This window comes from Cryptotermes secundus, unplaced genomic scaffold (genome assembly GCF_002891405.2).
Source record: "Cryptotermes secundus unplaced genomic scaffold, Csec_1.0 scaffold1385, whole genome shotgun sequence".
Taxonomy (NCBI): Eukaryota; Metazoa; Arthropoda; class Insecta; order Blattodea; family Kalotermitidae; genus Cryptotermes; species Cryptotermes secundus.
This window is the reverse complement of record NW_019729915.1, coordinates 234771-241685: the sequence shown is the minus strand read 5'-3', so window position 1 is coordinate 241685 and position 6915 is coordinate 234771.

Sequence of the window (6915 nt, the reverse complement as noted above, 5' to 3'; positions counted from 1 at the left end):
GTTCATCTGCAACATTGCTCTGTAATCCTCATCTAATAGTTTGAAACTGTGGCTATAAATGAGCTCTTGAAGACAGTTTAGGGATTTGTTTACATTTCTTGCAACACCTTTGAGTCATGCAATTAGCACTAGATTCATGTATATTAACTTGGCTCTGACCGTTGATGCTGATTGGCTACTGCATCCCCTTCTTCGGAAATACAGCTACATCTGCAGCCAAACTAGCAAATCCCAGGCTAAAAGCTTGGGGCTGCGGCAGTGCTGTGCTCTTGAAGGTTGTTGAAGGTTACTGGAACAAAAAGTACAGGGTTTTGTTTGCATTTCCTACAGTACCTGCAAATTGTACAGTAAGCACTAATTTTATTTATATTAACTTGGCTCCACCCCTTCATGATGGGTCATTATTTCATTCTATTCCCATTTCACCTGCACTTGAACACACGTTCTCGTGCATATAAGCCACCTGCTTTACCACTGGGCTAATGTTTGTCATGCTCGATCATTCATCCAGTGTGTCATGACTGCTGTATTCAGTACAGGATAAACAGTTTGGTACAGCCTGTCTTAAGCTTTATATATACCACTCATATTGAGTCGTGTAACATGACCGGTCTTGTAAGGATCTATTCTACGTTTATTCTGATCATAAAGTGGGTTCTTGAAACAGTCATGTACTGAGGATAGTTGTAAATTCACTGCACATATAATTTTATATGCTAATTCAACCAGTAGATGTGTGGGTTTCAGGGACGGAGCAGCAAACTTACCTTCTGAAGGTTCCATGTTCATGTCCACAGGGAATGCAACTGCAGCTTTTTATGCGTCGAAGTGAAAGCATTTTTACTTACCTCCATAAACACAACCAACATCTATTCTTTCAACATGCTACTGAATTTTAAAGTTTTGGTGTCCTGAAATATTCAAGATAGGTTTTTTAAAAAAGGACAATTTCCAGAATTTGCTTCCAGTCCAATTATTTTTTTTCATGTTTTTCATCCCACATATTAAAATTCTGAAATATTTTCAAATTGTTTGTTAACTGAATTTACAATGTGACTCTTCTGCAGATGCTGTTTTATATGTTCTCATATACTTAATTTTATTTACACCCTGTACATATTCTGAATGCAGTGCTGTACTGAACACAGGGATGTTACTTGTTTTTATTTCTTTATTGGTTGTATTAAGGTCATCAGGACGCAGCTGGGGTCATTCAATTCCAGTCCTTCCTGACAGCACACTGTAAAGCAGAAATATGTATCGGCGAGGATGAAGGCTGAACCAGTTGGCTGCATTGTCATAGATGCATACAGTCTCAGGTGACCTAAAATTGGCCTCAAACTCCATTTGGGACATTACTATTCTGCATTTTCTTACAACACTCTAGGCTCGTAGTGGATCTCTCTCCTGCATCAGAGAAGTCAACTAACCTGTACGGATCTATCAAATAAAACTCTTGACAATGTGTAAAAACTTATTTCCCCTTACATGTATCATCTCCATCTGTACAGGCATCCTTAGGGTGTACACATAACAGGTTTTCCTAAAACATGAAGCAGCAAAGACATAATCAGCTCTGAAGAGTATTTATTGAAATTATAAATATCGCACCCAGATGGATCGAAATAACCTCACATATATGTGAATGTTTATATTTGCATCAGTCTATATAATTTTTGCATATATTGAATGTAAAATATCTTGCAACAGTGCAAGTCCTAAATTGTCAAACATTCTAACTCCTAACAGAATTTTCAAGTACCACCTCATGGATTATGTTACAGTTCAACAAAGTGATTCATATTGCTTTCACTATGCTGCAACCCAGCTGTCTTTCCCTTAGCCAAGTTATGGCAGTCATACTTCCATACACTTACATTACAGAATTCTACTTCAATACGATGCCTGAACTGTCCACTATGGCTTGTCAGAATACTGAGGAATTAGCTGCCAAGAAATTTCTAATTGTACCAATTAACATATGCCTTAACATTTCCGCACCAACCCCGAAACCTGCAGTAGTTCCTATCCAATTTACACTTACATTTACCTCTGCAATCAGACAGCAATTTACATATCTTACACAAACATTCTGAGTACCATGTTTGATTTGAGGTTTTCATGGCAATGTCTATAAGGAGTTTGGGATTCTGAGTTGTAACAATGTCTAGTTTCGAGATAGCCCAATGTTTGGGAGGAATATATAACCTTCAAAACGTCAGGCTGTCTCCGAACTAGGCGCTGCTACCACTCAGAATGCTGTACTCTTCATTCCAAGTACCGGCCCTAGACTCCTCACTGTCACCATGCAATTCAGAAGTATTAACAAACGTGGAACATGCAACTTTCAGTTCTCAATCAAGGGCTGTTATTCTACTCCTTACTCCCATGTCAAATCAAAACCAGCTGTTACCTACTCATGACTGTGTATTCCCTGTATGTGCAATTAAAATGTATACTCTCTAAGCAAACAAGTCTTTGGCTAAAATCTGATGTTCCTATGGCAGTAACCATGATGATTTAAGTCTTCTGGGATGTGACACCATGAAGTGTGGTAGAATGTTACCAACATTTCTGATGAATGTAAAGCCCCCACCTTCAGGGTCTCATCACTTCACAGATTCCTCCGAAGTGGTGATAACATCCTACTAGTATACATCGCCTCACGTCTAAGAAGACAACAGTCTTTCGAGTTATGGGGTGTTTAGAAAAGCCCACCGTCAATTAGTTCAAACTGCCACATGCTGATACTGTATGCAGATATGAGAGCCGTAGTTTACAGGACAAGTTTCAGGAAAGAGATTATTGGCTGTACTTTATTTGATAAAAACTAGCAAAAGAGGTAAGGAGCAAGCTTACAGAATCCATTTTACACATCAACAAAAACTTTACCAAACGTTTGTAACTTCTAATACTTCTGTAAGACATACATGGAGTGATTTAGACAAACCAGAGTGGAAGCTGATGTAATGCTTCTCATATGCTTTCTACAGATTTTATTTGGGAACTCCCATATCACACTCCATCAAAATGTGTGTTGCCTCCATGAACTGCCACAACAATGGAAAAACAGACACAGTTCTGTCACAAAAAGAAATGCTAAATCATATCATATCAGAATCCCCTTGCTGATATTTGTCAGATATGTATAAAATCTTTGTTAATTTACATTCATCAATTTGATTTTTGAATTTTGGTATTTTTAAAATTTAAAATTTTTTAAATTTAAATTGAAGATTTTAAAAATACCAAAATTCAAAAATCAAATTGACGAATGTAAATTAACAAAGATTTTATTTATACATATCTGACAAATAGCAGCAAGGGGATTCTGATATATATCGGGACCTATTAACAACGGAGAAATGAACAATTAAGAAAGCTGGTGTTTTTAAATTTTAAACTACGTGTAGTGTAACAGCTATGTGAGAGAAATACAACTAATGATGGCCCTTTATGGCCGAAACATGTAGTGTAGAAGAAAAGAAGACAAAAGAACTACAATAAATTGTTGCACTTAGGACAGAGCTTGTGTCATACACTGTGTAGAGTGTAACAGGATGCTTAAATATTCATTCATTCATTCATTAGTACTCTGTCAGACGACAGGTCCACAGTCTCTTCCAAACAGTTCCTCCACTTAATGCGATCTTCTGTTTTTTGGAAAGAGACTATCCAGGCACAGTACAGCAGCCGTTCAAACCACTCTGGTCACGCCTGTTGCTATACGAACTTGAACCATCTCGAGCATCATTTGCTCTGTGCTTCAAGTCGCTGCTGATGACGCTGCTTCCGGCATCAATTTTTGGTGTCTCTCTTCGTCTGATGCCTACCCTTTGACCTGTCCAGCAAGGGAGGCCCTGCAGTAGCTACGCTACCGCTGGTATAGCTCTCAGGGTCCTTGGCATACTCAAACCCCCTCACCACGATAAGGTGGAGACACCAACGAGGGGGGCTTAAATATATTAGTCACAATTACATCACAACCCGTTATCACCATTTCTGCAACTGTACATTAATTTAGCTCAGCATGCTTCTTACCAATACATAATGCTTCAAATGTAGGAAGGCAGAGATGACACAATTAGAATTAATGTCATGTGCAATTCTCTACCATTTCAAGCAAGCAGCAAGCACACACGAGCTTCCCAGTGCCTATGAATATCCTGCTATCAACTTCCCACACTTTCGTCACTGCAATGGCTTTCCACTGTTGCAAAAGTATATTTAAACCAATTTGAGATTTTCATGGCAGTGACCATGAAGAATGCCGTCTTCTGGGATGTGGCGCAGTGTAGATTCTGCGTTTCAGGGGAATGTATCATCTCCATCTTCAGGGTAGATACAAAGTCAGATGATATCATGCATACGTGTTATCCTCCTACATGCAAACATAATAAAGCAAGAGAGGCAGTTTTTTGGATAAATAAGTAGAAGTAACATGGTCACACACACCAAACTAACATTTCTGCCTATAATACTGTATTAGTATCTTCCTGTTATGTTTCAGTCTTGACATGCATAGATTTTCACTTCAGTCTTGACATGGACAAATTTTCACTTCAGTCTTGATATGCACAGATTTCGGTGGCATAGCCTCAAGGGAAAAGACTATCTGAAAGAGCCATGCATGGATGACAGGACAGCAAAACGGATGTCAGAGAAATTCTGTAACTTGCTTCTTATGGCTGCACAGCAACAGCTCCTTGCTCTTATGGCAGAAAAGTCACTTGAGGTCCCGTGCTGATGGGTCGCGGACCTGAAACAATTACATGAATAGCATTAAAAAACAGACAGATTCTGATTTGCATGCGAATCTGCATGTACGATTTCAAACCTGATCCAATTTTAATTCCAACAAAATGTAAAACTTCTATGTGGCTTGAAATAAAAAAAAATCATGGTTACATAACATTCCTGCATGATAATATCTGGCACTTCCCCACCCGCCCCCCCATACAAATATGTTTTCTGGTATTCTATGGTTCAGTTTTTGAAAAATACAATGCTATGGTAAACATGTGAGACTTCTGACAAGTTTGTCAATATGGATCAAGTATTTGCTGGTATACATACTGGCCTAAAGAAAAGGTACTAATAATACCCACATACTAAATAAATTTTCTTCATATATATCTCCATATTAGTACACTGCAAAAATATATAAAAGTAAAAACTTTAGCTCCTTAAAAATTGGAAATTAATTTCCATTCCATTACAAATGCAAGCCATGCAATACTGAACTATTTATATATAAACATTTAATGAGAAAACTCATGCTTATTTTCCATTTCCACATTCCTGTCCAACCAAAATTCCAAGTCAATAACTATATAATGCTCTGCTCTACAATTCAGTTACTACAGAGAGAACACGATGATATCCATAGCCACATTTGTAATTTTCACTGTTTCACAAACTTTTATGTCAGTACAGCTTTTATAAAATGCAGTTATCTAGATCAGAATATTAGCGGGGACCAAATATTAGTTCTAGAAGAACTGGAAACAAAATGGAACAAAAATATTGAAGCACAACAAAAGTCAAGAGCAATCAGATAATAAAATGAAAATGCTGATCTTCCCCAGAACTTGAGACATGTATCAGTTCCATCATTACCAAAAAAGTGTTAACACTCTGCTCAACAATAAATAAAACATGGCTACAAACCACTCAAAAAACTTTGCAAGCCACGGAGAAATGATGGGAGTCAATACAAACATTCATATTGCAAAATTTTTTGCAAAGAAAGCAATTCAAACAGTGAAGCTTCACTGCTTACAGTTCACTATGGCCAAGCTCATACCAATACAGAAAAGTGTTTAACAAAAATTTGTATCTACTCTCCTGCAACACCAAATTTCATGAGCCAAATACAAACACATCTATACTGTGAAGTGTTGTTTCGTAAATACCTGTAATAATATTAATCTTTTCTTCTAACAAATAACGAATCATTTAAACCTGCATATCTTTTCTAAAAAGTCCTTCCCTCTCTCTCCAACATATGATCCCATAATGGCATACTTCAAATTCTTAGTTTCCAACACGAATTTTAGAAGTATTTATTATTTTGCACATAAAATCAGCATCTATAACTTTGTCATCACATGATATATGTTTCGTTCCACAGCATACTAACTGTGAGTCTATTAATTCTTTCAGCCACAGTGATGGGCTTACGTTTACAGCAACCTCAGAGCTGAAGCACAGACACGTTCAATCCTAGCCCAATTGCAGCATTGCAGTTGCACTTCTAGTATTAACAGTCTATATACACAAAATACACAAAACAGTTAACCCTTTAGCGTGGTCATTTAAATTCCGCTGCCGTGTCTCTCTGGCGGTAATATTTTCAGCCGACCATTTAAATTTTGCTCAAAAATGATTTATTCATCATTATTCTTAAATTATATAAGATAGGAACATGAAATTTTCACCAAAATGATCTTAAAAGATGGTTTTATAATCTTACCTTATAATATGAGCGCCCGGTATCTCGGCAATGGAAGCAGGTGGTTTAGAAGTTGAGCAGCGTATGGTATGCCTTGAAGCATTCTTCTAAACACAACGCTGCCTCACATTCACCACACCAATCTTTCCTTTGGCCCTTTTTTCCGCAAACCACACATCTTCTGTGCGGTCTTGCCTTCTTCCCCGTGGGGGGAATACGCTCAAGGAAATGTCTTTCCGTGAGTCGTTTAGGCGGCGGCTGAACTGACGGACGGCTGTGGACAGGACGACGTACCCCAGAGCCGTGCTTTTCCACGAGCCCTTGCACTAGGGAAAGTCTGAACTGTAGAGTGTCCAGGTTTTGTTTGTTTGGGTGGGACCGACAGATTACCATACTGTTGTGGATTGCTACATTGAGTAACCGCTTGAACAATTTTAGGTACCACTTGGTACCCTTCTTTA